Source organism: Lissotriton vulgaris, chromosome 9, assembly GCF_964263255.1.
Source record: "Lissotriton vulgaris chromosome 9, aLisVul1.2, whole genome shotgun sequence".
NCBI lineage: Eukaryota > Metazoa > Chordata > Amphibia > Caudata > Salamandridae > Lissotriton > Lissotriton vulgaris.
Window position 1 is genome coordinate 684617 of NC_141697.1, and position 10478 is coordinate 695094.

General features: G+C 46.5%; 1 long non-coding RNA gene across 1 annotated transcript in view; it reads left to right on the forward strand.

Moving 5' to 3' along the window:
* Positions 1-5886, forward strand: part of LOC147689508 (uncharacterized) — a 76231-nt gene extending 70345 nt beyond the window's left edge. The window contains exon 2 of the long non-coding RNA XR_015299753.1: positions 5213-5886. This is a non-coding gene — a long non-coding RNA (uncharacterized LOC147689508). The remainder of the gene's footprint in view (positions 1-5212) is intronic.
* The last annotated feature ends 4592 nt before the right edge of the window (positions 5887-10478 follow it).

Sequence of the window (10478 nt, forward strand, 5' to 3'; positions counted from 1 at the left end):
TGCGGATTTGCGAACTCGCAATCCGCAAAATCCGCGAATTCTCGCGAATTTGCGGATTTTTTTTTGTGTGTTTGCGTGGGTTTCTGCCAGTTCGCGAGGGTTTTGTACAATGTCGCAAATTGCGAACTTACCTGTTGGGTCGCAAGTTTCGCGAACTTGTTGTTTCTACGTGTCCAGCCTGTTTGGGACACTCTTCTTCATCACTGCCACTCTGTCACCACTGCCACTCTCTGACTACTCATGCCACCCTCTGGCCCACCCCTCTGTTTCATCACAGCACCCTCTGGTTGTCCAGTCAGTGTACATTATTGTGGCAACGCAAGCACACCTTCCCTGCCTCAAGTGAGCTGAATTAATTTGGGGCTGATTAATGTGTCACAGAATATTTTTTTAGCTGGCACCTGCTTCCTTAGTGCTTCCTGATTAGTGATCTTTTGAACTTGCTAAGTGCTTTCATTGTTGCAAAATTAGTTACAACACCTGCCCTGCCCCAACTGACAATAATGAATTAGGGGCTGATTAATGGATTTGAACCTCCAGCCTGGCTCCTGCTTGTCTCCCTTAGCTGTAATTCAGGACCTTTGTGGCATATGTGTAACTATTCTGAGGTTCAGAGCAGGGTCACATAATAGTTGCAAGTGGAGTGGGCAGGTCTGAAGCTGGCTTGGTTGGGTTTGAGATAACATGAGGATTCGATGAAATTTGACAAACATCGGGTGACGTGGGCCTCCATTAATTTCGAGAAGTAGGGAAGGAGGGAGATGGGGCGGTAGTTCGACGGTTCCAGGGGGTCGGCGCCAGGTTTTTTGAAAAGGGGCACAAAAGTGGCCTCCTTGAGAGAACTAGGAACGATGCCGCTGCTGAGTGAGCCATTCAGCAGGGGTAGAATACAATCAGGTAGATTGAGGCAGATACTCCGCAGAACAGATGGCGGACAGCAATCGTTAGGGGGGCTGGATTTCACTCGAGTGGCGAGTTCCGCTAATGAGATGGGATTCAGGGTGGGGAAAGTGGACATGGTAGAGGTATTGACGGTGAAGGTGTCCAAAGGGAGTAGCTGGGGTAGGGGAGGTATAGAGTTTTTGATTTTTGTGATCTTTTCCACAAAAAAGAGGTTGAGGGTGTCACATGCCTCTTGAGTAGGGGTCTGGGCGGAGAGGGTTCTATCATCCGTGGTCAGCTCGTTCATCACTTTGAACACCTCCTTAGATTTGTTGGCTGCTTACGAAATACTGTTGGAAAAATGTTCCCTTTTAGCTAGGGTGATAGCAGTTTTGTGTGCACTGTGCGCTGACATGTAAGACTGCCTGGCTGTGTTGGAATAATCACTTCTCCAGGTACGCTCCAGCTGGCGCGTTTTTAGTTTTTGCTGTTTGAGATAATCAGAAAACCACCTATGGGAAGCTGTGATGCCTAGTGCGGGGGAATTTGATCAGGGGGGCAAAGAGGTCGCTGGCCTACTACAGCCAAGATCCGATGTCGTGTTCTATTCCTACGACGTTGTCAGAGGGATTGAAGACTAGGCGGGTATCCGCCAGGGTGATGAGAAAGCCCTGAGAGTCATATGTGCTCCATTTTCAAGAGGAGCCACCGTCCATCAAAGGAGCAGAAGTTCGGCCGACGACAGTGATGATAGTATCTACCAGGTAGTGGTCTGACCAGACACAGGGGGATATGGCTGGCTGGGACAGAGCCAAATTGCAGGTCCAAATCTGGTCCAGATTGTGGCCCTTAGTGTGTGTGGGTTGGGTAACCTGTTGGTTGAGGTTCAGGCTGTTGAGTCTCGAAGAGCTCAGTAGCATGAGGACCAGCGTTGGTGTCATTAAACCAATAGTTCAGGTCGCCGAAAAGGGCAAAACTGGAATGCTGCGTGAGAAGGTTGGAGAGTCGTTCACTCAAGATGGTTGGGAAAAATGGCATAGAGTGTGGAGGCCGGTACAGGAGGAGGAAGGTAAAGACACTGGTGTCAGTTTCTACGCTGATGAGTAAGTTATCCACCTCAGGAAGTGGAAGGGAAGAAGAGGAGAGTGATTTTAGACGTTTGGATATGATGGCTGCCACCCCACCCCTCGGCCGTCGCCAAGGCGATCGGCATGGAGAATGTAGTAGTCAGGGGGGAGGGCCGCCAGAATGTCTGGGAGGGACTCTGATGTTAAGCAAGTTTCCGTGAGTAGGAGTATGTCGGGGCTGCGGTCAGTCAACAGGATGAAAATATCTGCATAGTGCTTTACTAGCGAGCGGGTGTTCAAATATGACACCCTGATGGGCGTTGCGTTCCTGGACGGGCTGATTGGGGGTGTGCGAGCGCATGGGGGGGTGTAGAACGGGGTGCATGAGGCCGGCTGTATGAATACGGCGGTTAGTGTTAGGAGATAGCGGGGGGCAAGATGCTGTAGTTCTCTGAGAGACTGAGCAGAGTATGAGATGGAATGGCCAGCGTGACATGCCCTGATGTGCGGTCTGGCGCGGATGGGTGCAGACGGGCTTTCATTAAGCGCGCCTTCGGCACGCAATCGGCGCGCCCGCTGCGCGTCCGAAAGAAGCACATTATTTATGGGGGTGGAGGGGCGGCGTCGGGGGGCGTGGCCTCAAAAAAGGCGTGGCCTCCGTCCACAGGGGCGTCAGCCCAAAACGCTCACCAAGGAGCCAGCCCTGCCACAGGGGCGTCAGCCCAAAGCCCTCACCAAGGCGCCAGCCCTGCCTGCCACAGGGGCGTCGGCCCAAAGCGCTCACCAAGGAGCCAGCCCTGCCACAGGGGCGTCTGCCCAAAGCGCTCAACAAGGATACATCCCTGCCTGCCACAGGGGCATCAGCCCAAAGCGCTCACCAAGGAGCCAGCCCTGCCACAGGGGCATCGGCCCAAAGCGCTCACCAAGGAGCCAGCCCTGCTTGCCACAGGGGCGTCGGCCCAAAGCGCTCACCAAGGAGCCAGCCGGGTCTTCGAGGCGCCTCACAGTTCTCTCGAAATGTCGGACTGGCGGAGCGTGCACGCCAAGAAACAGTCTGTCCTTTAAAAATGATGGTAAATGGAGGTTGGGCACTTAAACGCTGACGGGAGAGCTGTTCCTTTGGGTTGTTTAGCTTAGTTTTAATTATTGTTCATGCAGACTTTCTTGTGTCCATCCCTTTGTTCTCTTTGCACTCGGAGCCTTTTCTGGCGCCTCCTTCATGTTTTTATCTCCCTCCTCATGACCCTGCATTGTTAGCCGGCCCGCCTGGGGATGTGGCTGGAAGGGGCCCCATGGTGCTGTGTTCAGCTGAGAAGGAAGGGCCTCAGTAAACAACCGTCTAAAGGGCTGTACCACAGGCTTCCCTGACCCTGGCCAGACTCTGAGAAGGGGGTGGGGGAGGGGTGAAGTCTAGCCCTCAGAGGGGTGTGGCCTTATCAGTGCTAGCAAGGAGTGGGCGGGGCCTATGAATGGGCACATACTCTGAAAATCAATATCCTGCCCCAGTGCTATACCCAGGGTAACTGGCATTATTTGATTGTGTGGTCGCTGCCTTTTTGCGCATCCTTATAGATTTGCCTCATTTGCCACATAATCTATCATTTGCTGCATAATCTGTAGATTGAACAAAAGTTTCTAACTCAAATAGTTTAAATGATACTAAAAACACAGCAACACTTGTTACTGCACAGTGGAAGGCCATTTGCATAGGTTGACTGGTCACCTTTCTAGTTGCTTACTGTTATATTTAGTGTTACACTGGTACTAATGAGGTGCAACCAACGCCCAGACAGTGTACAAATGACAACATAATGAAGTAATACTGTCACAAAGTGCTGCATAATTTGCCATTTGTTGCCGCTTAATTTACTCAATGCTACTGCTTACTTTGGCCCTCCCCTGCTGCATAATCCCAGTGGCCCTGGCTATATCCTGCTTCTGTACCCCATGTGGTATGTGCAGAGATGTACCTATAGTAAGATTTACACATAGTAAGGATGTTCAGAAGGATTGATGGTAACAGGAGACCCTTCCACTGCTTCCTGTGAGACTGCAGTGCATGGAGGTGACCGGAGCTCCCAGCAGCGAAGAGGGCAGTGCACAGCGACTGGAGTTTGTATGCAGCCCTCTGACTGCAAACGAAAGCTTATCAGGGTAGGTTGGTGGGCTCTGCTCAGGGACTGGACATCTAAGTCCCGAAGTCGCTACACCCCCAAAATGCTAAAAAAAGAAGTGAAGTGGTCGGCCAGTGCTTAATTCGAGGCAGTGGTTTCCGGTGCTCGGCACCGGCACTTAATTGTCAACACCAGCACTTATGTCAGACTGCCACTGGGTGGCGCTGTTTGCCGAATTTAGAGATGAGCATACCAGCATTTGTTTGTTAATTCAAAATAGATTAAAAACGACTAATAGCTGTCACACACGCCCTTATTATACCTTTGGGGGTCTGCAACAGTCTGAATTTTTACACTAGTAGAAGTGCGATGCCAGTAGTTGTGTTGGTGCTGTCATTGGCGGTGCAGGCAGGGGTAATGTGTGGTGCAAGCTGCAGTGTCCTCCTGACGAGGGCCCCGGCACTTACTGGTTTACAAATTAAGCAATGGGCCTTGCACAGCCAGAGTACATCCTGTCCTCTGCTCGCAGCCAGGGGACATGGAACAGCTCCCTAGAAACCAAAGCATTTTGTGGAACTAACATCAGTCCCTGAAGTGCAGGAGTGACTGTTCCCGGCTGCACTGGAAGAGCAAGGGTTAATCTGGACCCACAGGTGAGGCCTTTCCCTTGAGGCCTGAGGTAGCCAATGGCTGGGTGGCAGTATTGTGTGGGGATGATGTCATTCAACTCTGGTGTCATGTGATCTTGGGGGTGAGATAAAAAATGTTGTGTACCCCATGTGAAGTCATACTCTTATAACCATAACCAATTTAATCATGTGAAGCTTGAATAACTAACCAAAATTGCACTTGGACATAAAATTACATGTGGGTACGAACTGCTATTTGCGAAAATTAATTAGTTAATTATTGTGAACGAGTCATATTAATATAGAGCTAAAGTATGAAAACAGCGTGTTTGTTTTGCTTTATAAACGTGTATGTCTTATCGTGGCAAAAAGAAAATAAGTACATTAGGTAAGTATATAAAGCTCCATGCCTGCTTCTGCTGGGTAACTTACTAATGGGTAATATTAGAATGGTGGGTGGATAACAGAAAAAAAACTGTATTTCTAGATTTTAACACTCTGTTGTGTTTTTTTGCACTAGTTTTCATTGAGGATTGTGGTCTAGCGGTAATAAATGGCTGACTGAAAGTCTTTACGCCTGCGCAATAGTGAATAGCTAAGTCATCGGGGAGCCTGGTACGTCCAGCGGGTGATGTCACGGTCAGCTTGACCCAGGAGTGCAAGAGGATGCCAAGAGTTTTTGCATCTGGGAACGGAAAAGGGATGTAACGAATGAACTGAAGGACAAAGTATAAAAAAGAAACGGAGATGACGTACATGGGAACGGACAAAATGACTGCATATTTTGAAAAACTGGTTCTACCAAGGATGGATGAGGGGATCTTTGTCACCCCATTGATGGACCGACCAGAATAAGTTGTGGACCCTAAAAGTTTCAAATTTAGTTATATAGCTAGAGAAAAAAACGGTATGAAAGAGCTTCTTCGAAAAGGGTAACAAAGCTTGCTCCTGAATTTTACTTTGCACCACGACATGCTGTCGGTCTGAACGATTCTATGGGGCTAGAGTTGGAAATATTGTTGGACTTTAACTTTGAAGCAATGAAGATGACTGATGCAGGTTTTATTTTGAAGCTTGAAGGAGAATAGAGGCAGTTTGAGACTCGTGCAACTGTTATTTCTTTATGGCAGAGTGAGGTAATATCATTTCTCTTCCATTTCTTTTTAACATGTACTAAATAAATGGCTAAATTATTTCTTGTCTGAATAAACTAATTCCTGTCTACTAAATGAATAGATAAAGCTGATTTTAAAATTTTAAACTTGCGTTGTGATTTTATTTAAATTAAATGTCATGACAGAATAAAGTTAACGTTTTATGTGGATTACTATGATTAAGCTGGTCTTAGTCTCCAACTAACTTCTACTAGATGATCTATTGACCAGATAGTGGAGTGCCTTGGTGCAGAGTTTCCCAGGTAATAGGTTAGCACATGTATAAAAGAGTCTATAAATGTATATAATGTATAAACCTAGGTACCCCGCTAACCAGCAGCTCTACTTTGTCACTGATTCAGATGTAATGTGGATGTTTGTGTGGGACTCACGGTGCTATGGGCCCCACTGATGAGCAAATAGTGGTTATATCGGAGTTAGGTGAAATGAGTAGTAAAGGTTGCTAGAGAGCCGCGCTGGATCAATCTCTGGTACCCAGACGCTCCGGTTGGATGGCTAGGTGCTGCCCTTGGGCAACTGACTACATAAGAGTAACATGGTTGAGCAGCACAGACTTACTCCAGTAGTAGGTACCCACAAGACAATACTCACAGCTGTACCTGTAAATACACAGTAGGTATTTTATTTACAGGTAGCAAAATAGGGAGGTTAAATTTGGGACATCACAAAAACAGAAGTGTGGATCAACTGTTGCCTGGCGACAGCATAATATAGCACTTTTATTCTGAGGTCTGACATGATTTCTCAGCAGCCCTGGGTTCAAGGCTGGACAACTGACTGAATTTGATAATAGTAAGTTGTGAATCCAGCGAAACAGTCCCAAAATGTAAAATGTACCACCCGAAACAAAGGGTGCCAGCCAAGCAGAGGCGCAGATTTCATGTGTTGAATGTTCATTAGCTTTAAGCCTTGATGTTCGGTGAAAGGGGCTACTGTGAACTAGGACATCTTTGCCTGGGGCATGTGACTGAGCTCAGACTTGGGACTTGGTCTCCCCGCAATCTGGGGCTACTACGGGTGGTGTAATGGGGCAAACAATCAAGGTATGTCCGTCAGAGCACCAAACTTCATGGGCGCGTATCCCAAAACTCCTCCATAGCGGTCAAGACTTTTAGTTGGTGGGCGGACCCACTAGTCCGGGAGCAGCGACTTCACTGGACACAGGAAACCAGTTAGAGCTGGGATTTAGGGAGCACACTTCACCTTCAGTAGGTAGTAACTCGGAAAGCAGTACCTTCAGATAGAAAATCTCAAGTTCTAGGACTACAGTGACCGCCTTAATACAGGAAACTGAAGTATGGCCCGAAGTTGAGGGGAACCTCTTTGGACCCTAGAGCAGTTAGGGCAGAAACAAACTCCTATAGTCATGGAAAGTACTGAGATCAGGGCCAGAGAGGGAAATTAAAACAACCCTGGCAAAAATGATAAATTCACCTCATATGTACAGACGTTATAATGTGCGCTAGAACCAGATTAACTTTCAAGCTGCCGCCGGGATCTCGTAACATGCACCACCACTCCTGGAGGACGACACCGGCCTCTAAGTGTAAAAACCAGCCTCCTGGGGCTCCAGCCGCCAGGGGATTGCCCGGCTGGCCAGTCTGGCCACGACTGAGAGGGTTGGGATGATGCAGGTACACCAGACGTGCAGGCACACCAGACATGCAGGCATTATAAGAACATTACAGAGAATTCAGAGCCCTGCGCTAGACTACTCCATGTAAAACCACAAGAACACGTATCTCCCCTTCCTCCAGGGCCCTACACTGGTTTCCAGGTGCCATAAGCTCTACAATCAAGCTGCTTTGTATCACACACAAAGCAAAACATGGCAAAGGCATAAAGACCACTCTTCACCAGGAAGGAAATCAACAAATACATACAGCAAAGGAACCTGTGCTCGAGAATGTCTCCCCGCCTCAATGTTCCTACATACAAGAAGAACAACTTGAATGGAACATCTTTCTCTGTTTAAGCAAGCAAACAATGGAATCACTAACCACCACATAAGATGCAAAGACAACCGGTGCTTAATTTGAACCAGTGATTTCTGGTGCTCGGCACCAGCACTTATTTGTCAACACCGGCACTTATAGCACAAACTCGACCCAAAGGTACTGGAGTGCTTTTCATGAGCAGCAGTTGAGGACACATTCATTTTTTGTAGGCACTAGAAGATTAACAGGGATTTGCCCAGAATCGCAGGATGTTGGGCCTATGCCGAGACTCGAACCTGGTTCTCCAGTGTAGTGTAGTTCATATATTCCCAATAGGCTCTGCACATTGGAATAGTATATACTGTAGTTTAGACGTAGGACTGAAGTCGACTACGTCTCTACCGAATATATTAAACTTAATAGTGAGTGCCAGCTAGCTCAGAGGTCACTAGAAACTTTCTCGAATTCACAAGAAGGGATTCGTTTCTGACAACCGCATAAACATGACAACTTTGTTTCTCAAGAATAAGAAATCAAATCTCTAGAGTCGCGGAAACAATAGATAGCTATTTTACTCAGTCAATCGTGCATGCTTCGTTTCACCAGAGATGCAGAAAAAAATAGAGAGACAGGCGTTTTCAATAAAAGTATTTATTGAACAGTCTTCTTTCTCAAGCATTGGAAATGAACTTCTATAATCGTAATACTGGTTATAAAGTGCACTGCATATAATATGAACAGTATTATAAAGTAGTACTGTAACAGCATGATATGGTTTCTAAGCCATAAAGTACATAAAATGTATAAAATACATACAGTAATAATGACTAAAAAAGTACTCAACTGGTGCTTTTGAAATACGCCTACCCCGGTGTACCTAACCTAAGTCTAGTACTAGGGAAGAAGTAAGTGAGGAGTAGTCTAAGTTTAGTAGTTCTCTGCCAGGAATCTATTCCAAGAATTCTCTAAGAGGTCTAATCAGCTCCGTACCTTGATTTTAGAATGAAGGATGTCTTGTATCTCTCTCAGAACTCGATTTCCCAGATACCCGCAAGGGTAAGCTGGAAACACTGGAGCTGGATTTCTCGGCAAGAGAAAAGACAGCGTCTCTCTCAGTGCGTCACCTGGAGGGTCGGCTTCTTTCGACATTTGCTGCTGCAGGGCGTCGGGCAAGTAGTTAGTCGATCTGCTCCAAACCACCGTGCGTTTGGGCAAACCTGAGCATATTTATACTTTGGAGGTGTCGAATTTGACCCATGTTTGCACTTAATATCGCCACTCAAAGCCTAAATACTTGGAAACGCCAGGAGTTCTTGGAGAACTTAATATTCAAGCAGGGGCAAGTTCCTAGTTGCTGAAGGCGGATTTTTCCAAGAAATCGTTGTTAATTCTCAGAACCTAGTGGAAGTAGTCATGCCATATTTGGGCTGTGTGGCCTAGACCAAATAGGGTAGTGTTTTCTATGCCTATATAAGGATATGATAAAGTATACCTATACAAGGGCATGAATCAGGAAAATTACAATAGGGGCCTAGATTTGATTACACCAGCTCCAAAATCCGCATCTCTTGCCATTAAGCCACATCCTCTCCCTACTTGTAGGGTTTCATGGTTACTAGTTATGTTGTATAGGCTGCACTAATGGGAGCAATGGGCTGGTGCAAGATGCCCCTTGATGAGAGCCCCTGCACTTATATGTTCACAAATTACCCACTGCTGACAACCATCTTTCCTTCTGAAGATTAGTCAAAAGCTGGCTCTTCCCCAAATGGCAAACTCACTCCACAATAGTGCAACAGTATTCTCTGACATGACAACAAATATACTTCAAACAGAATATACATAAAGTTGTTGTTATACATGTCATTGCACATTGAACTATGCCTCCTGTTATAAGAAAATACATTCATATGAGGAAAACATTGTATTCCACTACAAAATGCATGTGCATATCTGGAAATGTCACAATTGCTGCTTGTATGTTCATATGTTGGTGCATATATAGAAGAGTATAGGACTGCTACAAAAAATCAAAGAAATTACAGGAAAGCATTTGCATACTTTGCCACAACACGTGTGCACATCAGACCTTGTTGTTAAGCAGGCCTCAGCTCAGCCCGCTAGTACCAGGGGTTCGCCCTTCTGTGTACACAAGTCCTAAGACTAAGAAAGAAGTTGGCACTGAAACTGGAAAACAAAGTACAAGTATTTATTAAACCTCGCGAGGTGGTGATACAATTCGAACAGCACCCTTCGGCACTGTCAGAAGTTAGCACACGGAACAAAGACCGCGTGCTTTATTTATACCCACACAGTGGTCAAAAGAAGGCGGTACAAGACACGAGCATGGTTTTATGTACATATAAGGTAATATTGGAACATACAATCGATCAGTGGGAGGAGTTAACAGACTTGGGGTCTCGGCTAACACATTTTAATCTCGGACTGACCAGAAACAGATGTGGACCCGAACGGTCAGGGGCGAAACACAAGGAAGCTAATAATAGCCTGTTGCTGGGCAAGTTTTAAAGGCCATAGACAGTGACATAGGACAAAGCTTGTGGACAACACGAGGCAACATGTGGCAGCTAAAATGGCCGTCGTGAATGCAAAATTGAGTTTTGTCTCATGTCAACTTAACACAAATACGGGATGTTTAAGCAATCATTATGAT